Source organism: Crocodylus porosus, unplaced genomic scaffold, assembly GCF_001723895.1.
Source record: "Crocodylus porosus isolate Cpor-Errol unplaced genomic scaffold, CroPor_comp1, whole genome shotgun sequence".
Taxonomy (NCBI): Eukaryota; Metazoa; Chordata; order Crocodylia; family Crocodylidae; genus Crocodylus; species Crocodylus porosus.
In genome coordinates, this window is record NW_017728911.1 from 41,186,119 (window position 1) to 41,200,165 (window position 14,047).

A 14,047-nucleotide genomic window follows, 5' to 3' on the forward strand; every position below is an offset into this window, starting at 1 on the left:
TCCTACTTCAGGCGTTGGCAGGAAATCTCCTTGTAGCCCTGCAGCTGAGCTGCTGCTGGAGGAGCTGCGGTCCTGATCTCCAGATGAGTCATGGCAAGACCTCTTTTATGACCAGGACTTCCAAATATAAACCTCTCTTGCGTGACTAGCCTGAGACTCAGCACTGATGCTCGCTGCTGTTCCTGGGCCTGATTCTGTCAGTTCCTGAGCACCCTCCACTCCTGTGGGCTTCAGTGCACAAGATGCATCTCTCTGCATAGCGTCTTGCTGTATTGCTGTGCGCAGAGCTGAGCTCTGTTTGCAGGGCATTTCAGAGACTTCCCAGGAAAAGGATGTAAATGCACAGGGTTACAGCCGAACCTGCACGTGTGCCTTTCATGGATTCATTTCCATATCAGCATCATGCAGTATGTAATGATGCCTTGCATACAGTCTCTGTAACTTGAGCCAGACATCTTTTTGTCTTTACTGATGCATAAATATGAAAATCAAAAATAAATCATAAAATCATAAAAATATGTCCTCCTACTGCTATGATACCATTTAATTTGGAGTCCTGATTGCCAATTTCAATCATAGTTTGTGATGCTGTTTTAAACCCTGTTATTTTTTAACTGGAGTTTGCTGTACAACGAGACAGTATGTCAATATTTGTGGGGTTTGCATGGGAATAGGCTTGCAGGCCTAGCTGTGGCATTGCTATATATTTGTACAGTGCTTGTATGGTTGAATGGTGTATGGTGTGGGGCTGTGCCTGAGTAAAGGCCATGCACCAGATTAACACTTCTGGAAGGACCTCCATTGGCTCATGGATGGGTGAATTTGGGTCAGTGGCATGTGCCCTTCCCCACCTGTATGAGACCCTGATAAATAACCCTGATTGGTGATATGACAACAGCAGTGAATGAATGTGATGCGACACAATTGTTGTAAATGTGGTTGTGGATTGCACATAGTCCCCCCCAGATGCAAGGCCCAGAAGCGCAGTAAATAACTTCAAATGGCCCTGATCACACTAGACCCATTGCACCACTGTTCCTGCTCACACAGAGGTGCTGGAAACCCCTTTGAGGGACTAGAGGGTAATGTCCTAGCTCAGTGCTCCCTCCCAGCCCCTGGAAACCCATTGCAGGGCCCCAGGAAGCGGGAGCAGTTTGCTGCAATTAGCAGCAAATCTGTTCCCGCTTCCCTGCATGTGTAGATGCCTGCCCGGGAGCGTTTACTATGAGTAGTTTACTTGCAAGTAAACTGATTCTGGATCAAATGCACATGTAGACGTGCCCAGTGTCTGATGAAGCAAACTGTTGTTTATGAAAGCCTATGTGCCTCTGATTTAAGGTGCAAATCTACCCTGCCTGACTTCAGGCTAACACAGCAAACTGCCTCTCAATGCAGAACAAAGTCATAATGGCTTTGTCCAGAAAAGCCTCAGGCAATGCTGATCTTCATTCCTTATTGTGCCTTTGAAGGAACAAAGCTAACCCATTTGCCTAGATAACCTAAAAACTTAAACTTAAAAAGCCCATCAAAATGGCATTACTCATCACCTTGAAACTTAGACAAAACAGAGCATTCAGGGTAAAGGGTGAGATTACAAAAGACAAAGATCCCTTTATAACCCTCTACACGATGGTGCCCATATCAAGCCAAGGTCTTTGACACATAGGGTGGTTTTGCATTTCTATTTTGCTGAGGTATAAAGTATTTGCACATAGTGCAGGGGACTGGAAGTTGGGACTCACAGGGTCTGGTCCCAGCTGTGCGATAGTCATGCCAGGTGCATCTGAGGACATTAGAAACTCTCTGTACCTCTCTGCTTTAATGCACTGGCTAAGGGCTGAATCCTGCTTGCCTTCCTCACCTGAATCCTTCTGCTGGGTCCCTGCATGAGCAGAGAGATGAGCTAGCATCAGCTAAGAGGGTTTTTTTCCTCTTTAAAGAGTCTTTGATTGCAATATGCACATGACTCCATTGCACTTTAGTGACTAATGCACAAAAATGGTATGTCAGACCACTGGGGAGAGAGGTAATGGAGACTCACCTTCAAGACTCAGAGATATAGAGGTTTTGGCACTGGCCATGGTGGGCTCCAAATACTCTGGCAACCATGCTCTCTTTCTTCAGGTTTATGTGCATTTATCAAATTACTGTACAAAAGGTGAACTATTAAATAAGCAATAGCTCAAGAATCAATAATTCCCTCTTTCACAACATCAGTTTCGTGTTTTGCAATGCATGGGTGAAAAATAGCATAGGTGTAAATTCTTTGACAATTGCTATTCATTTGGCTGTAGTGATCAGAGGCCACAAAAAGGGACCAGGCTTGCTTTATAACACTAATAAAAACAGCCCCTTTGCAGATAACTTGCATTCTTGGCCAGGGATCAGATGTACCAGGGGATAAGACAAACAAATGATGGGCTGAAAAGAAGGGAAATAATATAAGCATGTTTCCATGGCACGTAGCTGTTCTCCAATGCAAGTGATGTGGGAATCCAGTCCTGGTTATTCGCTGTTCATAGCTGCATGGCCCATCATAAATCTGTATTTAACACATTTTAAAAAATGCATATTACTTCCCCAGTAGAATGTAATAGCTACATCAGAGCAGTTATCATTTATCACATCAATACTTAATTAGATAGTTTTAAAAAAGATGCATCGCTTCCTTTGTAGACCATATTGACTCTGAAAGTTCTGTTCAGGTCTAGCACATAATTATACATTTGGAGGCCTGAATATATGCCAAAAGTCCTCATTAAAAGTTTCATATCTTGGCCAACTTATTTTTCAAGACACCAGAGCAATTAAGCTACATGAGGAGCTATGACAAATCTCAGTGGTAAAATGGAAGTCTATTCTGCATGTTACAAGAAGAAAAAAACATTCAGGACATCTTCTTGGTGTATTTTTTGGTCCTTTCATAGGGATTGAATGTGTTTGCTGCTAGTCCCACCAGGTAGTCAGAGCGCTGGGGGAACCATCGGACTGGACAGGACTGGCTGGGTCCTTAAGCTCTGTCTTTTGTACTCACACACAATCAGGGACTAGTTATTTAGTATAAAAGTGTCCACATAAGCACCTGCTCTAGCCCCTCCTACATATCCCAGGCCCCAAAGCCCCTGCTAGCACCTGTAATAGGCTAGATCTCCAGTGCAGAAACCTGAAGTACAATGAGACATGGGAAAGGAACAAGGGGGACCAGGGGCCCCGCCACTGTTTTGGGTCTCTGCAACGTGGTTAGCATGTGAGGCCATGTGTGCCGTGGGTAAACAACCTTAGCACATGGGCAAAATCCCATCTAAGCTAGACGATGACTTCAAAGTGCAGGCCTCATCTCAGATGGTTATAAGATGCTCTTAATGTTTATGCTAATAGCCACAGTTATAGTCTGATCTTCTTAATATTAACAGGTGGGTCAGTTTATTAAGTAGAAGCTATCACTTGGATATGAGCATCCCAGGAAGAATGTCAAGAGCTCATACAGGCTCAATCTGTCTGTTTTACTGCCCTGTTTATCCCGTGAGGACCAAGGAGGGGCTGGCAAGTCATTACCACGACGGCTTCTCCCAACCGTTACTGTTTACGTTCAGAAAGTTCTGCCAGGAGCAAAGACCTTCTGTTGCAAATGAGCAATTTGGAGTTTGGTTTTGTTTTACAAACCCATCGCTACAGCCTCTCTCCACAGCTCCAGCACAAGCAGGAAATGTATCAGCTGACCTGGGAAAGCTCAATAACACACAGCAGGGGGCATCTACACATTCAATTAATGTGCTTTAGGTAATGTGCATTAAATCTAGTACCTCCATTGTGAAGCACTAGAAAAATTTGCATCAGCCTATTTTAATGCACATTAGCTAGACAGCACAGGTTTTCTGTGGCACTTTAACGCACATTAAAATAGGTTAATGTGCATTAGAGCACATGTGGAGATGCACCGTCAAAGACCAAGGCAAGCATGTTGCCCTTGGCAGTATGGCATCTCAGGGATAAGAAGCATTTATTGCTTGGAGACCAACGAGCTGATGTGGCGCTCTGACAAGACGGGGAACCTACATAGGACATGTGGATTCCCAAGGGGAGCTCTGCAGCTAGAAAACCTGCTGTACATCCACCTAAGTAGACAAGACTTCTGTCATGTTTCCTTATCTCCTTCCCTCCCCCCACCATCAGAACAATACCAGGTTTTTAAAAAAACTTAAATGCTTTTAAATCTGTTAAAATCTTTTAAATGCTGAGGGGAAAGCAGCTTGGGACCAAAGCAGGCTTCTGCTCTGGAGAACCAGATGTTTCTGTCCTGCCTGTAGAGGCTGTGGCTGGAGCAGGGGGAAGTCATCAGAGGCAAAACAAAGCAACCAGGGCCTGGAAAGGGCCTGATCTGGAGGGAAACCTCTCTCCAGTGCAGGGTGTGGGACAGGAGGAAGACAAAGAGGCCCATGCTTCCTAGCTTAGGACTTGCTAAGGGCAGAGCAGAATTCGGGTTCAAGATGAAACCATGAGCAGCAACGAAGGTCCCCCCCTCAACACCCCACCCTGAGGACCCTGACCTAGCCCAAGGAGGGATGAGGCAGGAAAATGCACGTTGGGTGTCCTAATTGTGTCAGATCTGTAATTGCCCATGCAGTTAAGTCAACAGCAATGGCGGGTTCAACATCTGTGTGCAAAGCATGCCTCTGCCTGTCTCCTTGCACGCATCAAGGCTCCTGCAGAAACAAACTGCAGCCTCTGAACATGCCCCTACATGGCTGGCGTCATGGGAGAAGGGGTGCCTGTCTGGGGGCCAGTGCTAGGCCCAGGGACCCAGACAGCTTACAGGGAAGGGAGGATGCACCCCGAGAGCAGGCCGAGTGAGGGCCCCGGTGGTACAGTGAGTATCCAGCTGCAGAATGCCGTGATGGGTACGTTGGCAGACTCACCCACCCCTGAAACAGCCCTCTTGCCCTGCCCCGCACCATGGCCAGAAAATGACCCTGGCAATGGGCACCACTGTCAACAATGCAGCTGTGCTTCTATCTGAGCAGGGCCAGCCCAGGCCCATGCTGGGGGGAGCTATCAGAGGGGGCCTTGGGAAAGCTCTGGAGGTGCATGCGCAGGCAGTAGGACAAAGTCCCCAGCATTCACACAGAGACAAATTCTCTCTGACCCCATAAATACTGGCTCACAGCCGAGCAATGCTGATTTTTTCTGACAGCTATGACCCATGTTGACAATGAAATGGCTTTGTGTGCTTGAGCACAAAAGTCTCTGTGAGCCTGAGAAATAGTAAGTGGCATTTTGTGAATCACAGAAACAGGGAAGTGGAAAAGTCCTTTGCCTTGGCAAGGTTGGGTGAACAGCACCTGTGACCTTACTGATTTGATATGGAATATCCCAATCCAACAGGGTCTCACCACTCCTGCTGGTAATCTATCCTATCATCCCCTGTCAGGATGCTTGTTCCAATATTTTACTCACATTGTCACTTTCTCAGTTTCTTTTCACTATGTCTACCAGCATCTGCTGCAGGAATCTGACATCTCAACGGAGAAAGCTAATCTAATTTTCACTGTGTTTGGATTTATTGCAGGAATACATTATAGGTGTGAAATGATGTTGTCTTTCTAAGAGCCGAAGCTTTCCTTTTAAGGGTAATTCAGGTACTGGAGTAGCCTTCTGAATATGAACGAGCTCCCTTCTTTTCTTCCAGCCGGAAAGGAGGGACAGGCAGGTTCTAGTATCTGTGAGGAGTAAAAAGAAACCCGACTCAGGGCCAAGCTCTGATCTTTCTTGCTCCATGGTGACTCCTGGGCTCAGACAGGGCTAGGCCAGGCCCACCCAGCTCCAAATCTGGCTCTTAGCGCCTTACAGAAAAGAAATCCCCTCCTGCATCGCCGTCACCCCACAATTTCCTCAGGTAGCACCAGCACAGAACAACCACATGTACATGGTGATACCATTTTGCCAGCCAAATAGCGATTTTCATCACGTGTACATGGGGAAATCGTCATGTGTACAAGTGCCCCAGCTGCAGATGCAATGCTGGCTTATGGCTGTGCTCCATGCTAAGAGCACAGGACTATCCTTCAGCCCGCTGGGCTGGTCGCAGTGGGCTCACAGTGGGCACAGCACCATGCAGCTGTGCAGCCACTGTGTACCGGGCACACTACTGTGCAGCCATGCCCCAGGGCAGCTGGCACACTTCTTACCGAGGGAAGGATTTCAGGGCATTTAGAAAGTGACTTCCCTGCTGCATCTGGCCCCCTTCGAGACCCAGCAGCAGGTTGACAACAACACGAGCTGGCAGAAAAGCAAGGGAGCAAAAAATTGTGCCTCTTGGCAGGTGTAAACAAAACTTTTCCAGCTTCAATGATAATAATTAAGCCTGTCCTCCAAAAGTTTCCCTGTGCCATAGGATGATCCTGCTTGGGAGTTTGTATGCCCATCAGTAGAAAATGGAGAGGTCCTAGCAGGCGTGGCCTCACCTGATTTTACCGTGGTTTGGTAGGTGGCAGGGACTTCTGGTTTTGCCTCTGCTTCAGCAACAGCAGCAAATTCCTCGCTGTGTATCCACTGCTCTGTGGCTGCTTTAATGGTGCCGTGAAAAGGGGTTCCTGCTTATTGCCTCTTTGCCATTTTGGTGCCATGTGATTGTGCAGAAACATATGGGGAAGGCTGGGTTAAGACCATTGTAACATGTAAGTGGCAAGTAGTTGGTTAGCCCTGGGGTGCTGCTGGTAGGTCCCATGCAGAGCCTGGGAGGGAAGAGGGGAGTTTTCTCTCCAAAGACCATCGTTGCCTGGCTTGGATTTCCCTGGCCTTCCAGCCAGGATGTGCATGACCCTGGAAGGGGCAGAATGTTTCTTACGTTTCCCTTTTTTTTTTGCAACAACAAAACCTTCTGCAAAGGGCCTCTGGGTACATCCAACTCCACCCAGTCCCTTGCACCCTCCTTGCAAATAGAAGCCAGCCTTTCTCTGGTGGCTGAACAGAAACACCAAGTCCTCTCTTACCACAGCGTGCTGCTCTCCTCTTCCCGTGAGATCTTGCCAGCAAAGAGCGTCCAAGATCCCGTTTCACCAGTTGGTACCAGCACACTGCGGCAGGGGTGGATCCAGGGGGGTGCAGCGGTGCAGCTCTGATTCTTGGTCCATCCAAACCTTAAAACCAACTGCCTGGAAGGGGCTGCAGCATTTCTACTCAGGCAGTGCTGAGAGTCAACTGATTTCATGGCTCATTATCAGCTCCCTGATTCCTGCTAATCTCTCTCCACCACACAGGTGTTAATGGCCCTCTCTCCTTTTTAAAAGGTCTTGATGTCCCACTATTCAAACTATCCTTTCTTCTGCAATGCCGCTGTCTGTTAGGCCTTCCTGGTAACATCTCTCTTCTATTTCACAGCCCTGCAAACTATTCTTAGCTCTAGCTAAAATCCTTAACTCAGGTGTGGTCATGTTACCTCAGGTGTAGAAATGACTGATAGTGAAGTATCAAAGGAGCTGTCAAGACACTTAAAAGCCCTAGATTTTATTTTGTGACTCTGAGTAAGAGATGTACATTTGACTCTAATGACTGCATGATGAATGACACAGGAGCTTTTGGCTATTTTTTGCTATTTTAGAGTTTGTTGTGGGTTTTTTTTTAACTTTATAGATAACCTAGCAAATTGATGCACATTGCAATAGTTATATTTGCTGTTGCTTTGATCTTAAAGTGACTAACATAGGGACAGCCAACTTCCTTCCTTGTGACAGGGTATTTGGCAGAATTCACAGCTTCACTGGGCTCTGACAGGGCTGCGCTGTGAGCGCTTCTGCCCTGGCTGTAAACTTGCAGTCTCTAGGGTGCCAGTCATGAACTTTAACACCTGCACCACCTCAGCCCTGCCACCCTGTTACCACATTAGTAAAGCTTCTAGTTTTCCTTGTGTTGGAGAAAAATATGTGTTGTGTTATACGGATGTATTTGGTAGCCAAATGAAATGCATTTCTTTTTGTCTCAGACCAACATGGCTACTAAATATATCCCTGAAACATAGAAAATGCCATATGTTAGCCAATTTTGGAATGATAAACTTAATTGCTAAACAAACAAAGAAAGATTTCTACACCTCCCTGCCTTTCTATCACCAGGGAAGGAAAACTGCCTGATCTGCACATCAAAGAGCAACTCACACGAAGAGACTCTCATGGGCCCAAAGGAATATCCATCCTTCCACCTTCAGCTTCCTCTGTGCAAAATGAAGTTTATTTTCTACCTAAGGGGGCTTTGACCATTTTTAATTTTCCCTCAGGCTGAAGAAGGGCATGTGTGCCTGAAAGCATGCAAAGAAAGATTTTCGTAGTTGGTCTAATGAAAGGTATCATCTCTGAACCAAGAGTCTGAGAGTTTTGCACGTCTTGTTGTGTTATACGTGAGGGTGTGCCACAGCCCTTTCCAGTATCCTAGATCCGCCCGTTGCAGGCTGGCCCTTCCTGGAGGTGGCCAGGAGCGTGTCCTCCAGGGGATAGCAGCCAGGCAGTCTGTCCCTCCAGGATGAAGGGGAGCAGCCACGAGGCAGGAGCTCTTGGGCTGGGCTGGGCAGAGCGTGCTTGGCTGTGAAGGCAGCACATCGCTGCCTCTGAGGGTGCTGGGGTGACGTGTGCAGGGAGATGCTGCTGGCCACCTTACCCCTGGTCTCACCCTGTAGTGAGAGCCAGTTGTGGCTGTGTTCAAACCATGGCTACCCGGAGCTGGGAAATGCCCATTCCTCCTCAAGAAGGCTTATTTTTAGGTGAGTTCTGCATTGCATTGATAAAGCAGCAGCCGTCACTTTGCAGGAGCGCTGTGACACTGAGCGCGGCGGAAGCCGGTTCTGAAAGGAGGCTGGGAGAGCAGCATAAGCTGATTTAGAAAATAAGCTCGGTGGCACTGAGAAGCATGCATTTCTGAAACCGCCCGTGCCTCCTTGGGGCAAAATAAAGTGCCGTGATTGTAGGCAGCCCTGTTCTAATTACGGGTGCGCTGACTTAGGTGACTACAGTAAGTTGTCAGATGCCACCCACGGGGCAGCGAGCAGGATGAGCAGTTTGCCACCCCTGCTTCAATCCCCGGAGCTCTCTAACCCGAGTGCCCGCTACCTGGGGCTGGAGGCTTTACGGCAGGACGCAGCCGAGAGAGGACGTTCGCTCAATTCACCTGGTCACAGTTGCTTGGGAAACCACTCCCTTGGCATCCGTGCGTTCAGTATCATACTTCTTCCCCCCCAAAAGGCAGTCCCACAGCGGGGTATCTTGAGAAAGAAGGCAGGCGTGGGAAAACACGCGCAGCTCGGAATATTCCCCGGGCGCGTCGGAGAACCAGTATTTAGAAACACGCAAGTTGATGTACTTCGAGGAAAGGAAAGAGAGGGCGAGCGGCAAGAAATTCCCGGGCTGGAGTGTGCCCACCGCTGCGGGTGGAGCTCAGGCCCCAGCAAACTCTTCCATCATCTCTGCAGGGCCTGGATTTGCCCTGAGGGCCTGGAAAGGGTGAGGTGGAGAGGGGTGAGTTCCCATCCTGCCCTCAGCTGCAAGCCTTGGGCAGCTCAGTGACTTCTCTGCCTTAGTCTCCCCCTTGCAAGTGCTTACCTGCTCCTCGTGTGGCGCAGGCTATGAAATGCTTTCAAGATGCATGCGTGGAGTTTGTGCCTGAAAGCTTGCAATTAAAGAAATTTTTTTGGCAAAAATCGAGTCGGTCTAATAAAAGATATCACCTCTCCCATGAGTCCTGAGTGCTGCTTGGAGCAGAACCCTTGCAAGGAAACAGAGTCAGAGTCCTGATGGGCTTCGGTGCCTTTCGCGGGACTTTCACTCCTTCTTTTCCATTGCAACTGTCCTCCGCTTGCCGCGAAACTTTGCTCACAGTGTGCACCTCTCCTCCTTCTGATCCTCGCCAGGATGCAGAATGTACTGGTAGTTTCACAGCAGGGGCTAATAGTAAATGCTGAGCCTGTGAACTTATACCACCCCCGCCCCATTCTCTGCTGTGACTGAGGTGAGAAGTTGCTCCTTTATTGGGAAGGAGAGATGTAGAGGAACTCCTGGCTCCTCTGGCTGTGCCTTTTGCCAGCGGGGAGCTGAAAGGAGCTGGTCTGATCTTGCTGCAGTTCTGCACTAATGGGAACAAAAGAGTGGGCTTGCAGTGTTACACGCTCACGCACGCTCCTTACAAATCCTCCTTCAGCTGCGATGATGAAGAGAGGCTCTGCCTCTCCTGAAGCAGGGAAGAAACCTTGTGAGATGGGCTTTTCTCTACCGCAGCACCGTGTCTCTGCCAGTGATGCTTCGTGCAGCTTGGGAAGCTGCATATCCTGGGGGAGCGGGGAGAGTCCAGGGCCCTTCTCATTTATTATTTTCTTAAAATAACAATTAAAAAAGTTGTTAAACCTCCCTTAAAAAATACAATGTGATGGCCTGCCAGCCTGGGGTAGCTCTGGGTTTTGCTGCCCTATCCATAGACAGTCCATGAGCGACGAGTTTCCTCCCCCACCTCCAGCAATAAAGGCATAAATGTTCAAAAGGAGCTTGTTGTAAAATGCCCTTTGCATTTTGGACTGTGGGTGGGCCTGGCTCCGTCTGCATGCTCCAGTGAAGTTTCCTTCTCCTAAACAACACCAGCCATTCTCCCCTCCAAAATTACCCCGTGCTTCTCAATGCTAAGCACATTCCCCCCGTGTCTCAAACAAGTCTCTTGGTCTCTCTCGCACGTACCAGACGAGTTAGAAATGGCAATCAGCTTCCTTTGGGACAGTGACTTCAGGGAGGAAAACTCCCAACAAGGGGAAAGCAGCAAACCCTCGACTTCACTGTGCGGCGAATTGGAGTGACTTTCTGATAAAATGGGGAACTCTTCATCCGCTCTGGGAGTGGGGAGCCGCCGAGACCGGCATGAGCTCGGGTTGGAGGCCTTGTGTCTTTTTTGTCTCTGCGACCGGTGACAAATCCACCTGTCTTGCTTGAACGAATGTCCTGCTATTTTTGATGTGGTTGGAGGGAAGTTTGGGTCTGGGAAGGGTTGCCTGGTGGAATAGTACGCTGTAGTTATAAGAAAATTCAGAGCAACCTGGATGAGCTCTTGGTGCCGAGAGGCCTGACCTTTCCACTGGTCTTCCTGCTCCTGTCACCAGAGCACCAGGAGGCTGGGGGTTAAGTCCTGCCTTGCTCCCCAGCCTGGCAGGGTCCTGCTGGGGTAGGGGGAAGACATCTGCCTCTGCACGGCCACGAGCGGAGGTTTTGTCTGCCGGCGTTTCCCGGGGCTCCCCCTACCCTGGCCACTCTGGGGCACAAGGAGCCGTGGCAGAGCTGGGCTCCACGCTCTCCAAGGGCATCGGGTGAACCGGGAGCAGCGTGGGGCTCTGCTCTCCTTGCTCTCCGAGGCTCGGACAATCAGTGCTCCCTCCACCGTGCTTCCTTCCCTTCGCCTTACGTACGGCAGGGAACCCCCCTCCTCTCGTCACCCCCGTTTCAATCGTGGCCATTGACTTTCCACGTTGCTGCCACCTGCTACCAGCCCGGCGCTGGCAGTGATCAGCTTATTGCACGTGCCAGTTAGGCACAAGTGACGCGTGCTTGTGCTCACGTGGGCGCCTCTTCCATCCTGCCTTGTAGACGCCCTGGTCTTTGGGCATGACAGCTCTCCGCAAGTGTGTCTAGCTCGCAGCCTGGCTGGGACACCGAGATGCTCCTGCAGTATAAATCAGAAACACACATTTTAGGGAACCGGCTCTTTGCCCCGAGGGTCCTTTTGTGCTAGTCTTGGAGCACTCCCAAGACGAGGTCTGGCTGGCGCTCTTCCCCTTCCTCTGTGGGCCTGGGTCTTTCTCACGACTCCAGGTTCAAGGCAAGGCACTCCAGCTTCAGGGTTGTTTGCTCTTGCCTGCTATCCCTGTGGCTTCCTCTGGCTCTTTACCATGGCTATGTTTCTTCCCTGCAGCCAGCTTTGTGAGCTCTCCACAGCTGTCATCACCTCGAGAGCTGATACTCAGCATGGGGTCCCCAGGCTCTCTCCTGGGGTTTTTTATGTCCAGCTCAGTTGCAGCATCTTTGATTCTCCTACCCAGTTTGGCTGCCAGCTCAGCCTGTGCCTCCCACCAGGCAGAAAGTCTTTGTCTTTGCTGTACAGCACATACGGAGGGAAATTTTCCATCAGGTTTGTTTCCCTGCCTCCCATTAAGGCAATGACCTTTCTGGCCATTGTAGATCTATTAGCAGCCTACTGAAATGCTTGCAACATTTGCAGGAGCTGGCGGTGGCTGTTCACTGCCTCCAAGTCCTGTCTATAAATCTGTCAGGCCCGTAACACTTCAGAGCCCAGACTCACGACAGGCGATGCCTTTCTCTGCTTTGTTCCCCTTCTTTTCTTTTCCTGCCCTAGGATGTTGCTGTGGCACTCTTAAAATCCTCTCCCACTTCTCATAAAATGCATTTGCCCGGACCTCGGCTAGAGATGAGCAGATGCGGACTCACCCTGCCACATCTGTGCGGAAATGTTTATTGCACTTTAAATAACGAGGCTATTCAGGAGGTGGCCTTGTGCTGGGATCGCTCTCAGGCTGAGCTTTACGCTGTGTTTTGCACTCATGGAATTAAAAACTGTATTAAGGAAATGTTAAAATTCAAGTCTGCATGTGGGCATGGTAGAGTTAATAGAGAAACAGGACCCCACACATGGTCACCGCATCAGCACATAGTTGTAGGAGGGTAAAGCGTCCCTAGGCATCGTCTGCAGCATGTGGTCTGCATTTGCCCAGGCAGCAGAGCTGGCATTAGCAGTTGCAGTCTGAATTAGAGCCCACAGTGTAAGGGAGGGGGCCTCTTTTAGCTTGTCCCCACTCTCTCACTCCAGGCAGGTGGCTCTCTTCATATAGGCAATAGCCGGTATTTCCATTTAAAACTCTTTAAGGCTTTTAATTAGCAAGCAGCGAGTGACTGGAAGTACAGTTCTGGATTGCCTCTTGCACATAATTCAACTACAGCAATATGGCATTTTAATTTGTCTTATTGATCTCACTCATTTTGCATGAGGGAGATAAATGGCTTGGCATAGTTTTACGTGGAGACTTTGGCTTCTTCGCTGTAGTTACAGGTGAAGCCTGCACAATGCATTCTCACATCAAAATTAAGTTTCCAGGAAACCTGCCTGAAATAAGTGTGGCAAAAATAGATAAATATAAACTGTGCTTGCCTCGTGCCCTAGAGATAAAATATGCCAGTACCTTAAAGCATGAGTTATTTTAAAGCCGTCTTACCGTCAGTGGCAGAAAAGCTCCTTATTGGGAAGAGGGAAATGCACCTGTACAGCCATGTCCACGTAGAGCGGCAGACCACATGCTTTCTTTTTTTAGTTGAGAGTTGTCAGCACTCTCAGTTCCCATGGGAACCTCCTCTTTCCTGTTGCCAACAACACATCCTGCTTAGAGACACGGGGAGTGTAGTAGCTGAGGGCTTCTTTGCAGTTTATGTCTATTATTATTGGCTTCTTGGCCAACAGAGAGCTCTGAGCTAACATGCGTGGGACCTGGTGAACCTGAAGGCACAGCTTGCATCAAAAGGCATTTTTTGTCTTGGCTACCCTTAGTATCCACAGCTAAGGGGAGCCCAAATCTAATGGCTTTTAACTTGCAGAGCAAAGTTCTGCAAAGACGATGGTGAGAAATGCATCCAAAGTGGCTTGCAAAGGGTTGAGGGCTGGGTTCTCCATCCTCCACAGAAGTCCGCAGAGACCCCAATTCAGCCTCCATGGGGCACCTGGCGGGTGCCACGGTGGGATGTTGTTCTGATACCCAAAGATTGTATTTTCATGACATAAAAGACCTGTTTACAGTCAGTTCAGTGGCAAAAGTCCCTTGATTTCCCTAGCAGTAAGAACAGCTCCCTTGTCCGGGAACGCCATTATCCCTGCGTGGCGTGTTATAACGAAGTGCTGGTGGTCGGCCCCTGGCTAGATTGTGAGAGGAGGGACTGCACTCAGCAACAAGTCTTTGCCTGAGATGATACCTGACAGCACGAAAAGCAATTCACCGAGCACGCCATGAGCCCACGAGGTTTAGTCG

The 14,047-nt window shown here is 49.0% G+C and overlaps 1 long non-coding RNA gene across 1 annotated transcript; it reads right to left on the reverse strand.

Moving 5' to 3' along the window:
- Nucleotides 1–2,258: 2,258 nt before the first annotated feature.
- Nucleotides 2,259–13,355, reverse strand: LOC109309238. Its single transcript, XR_002100851.1, has 2 exons — nucleotides 13,244–13,355; nucleotides 2,259–2,542 (listed from the first exon to the last, which is right to left on the reverse strand). It is a non-coding gene; the product is annotated as an uncharacterized LOC109309238 (long non-coding RNA).
- Nucleotides 13,356–14,047: the final 692 nt, after the last annotated feature.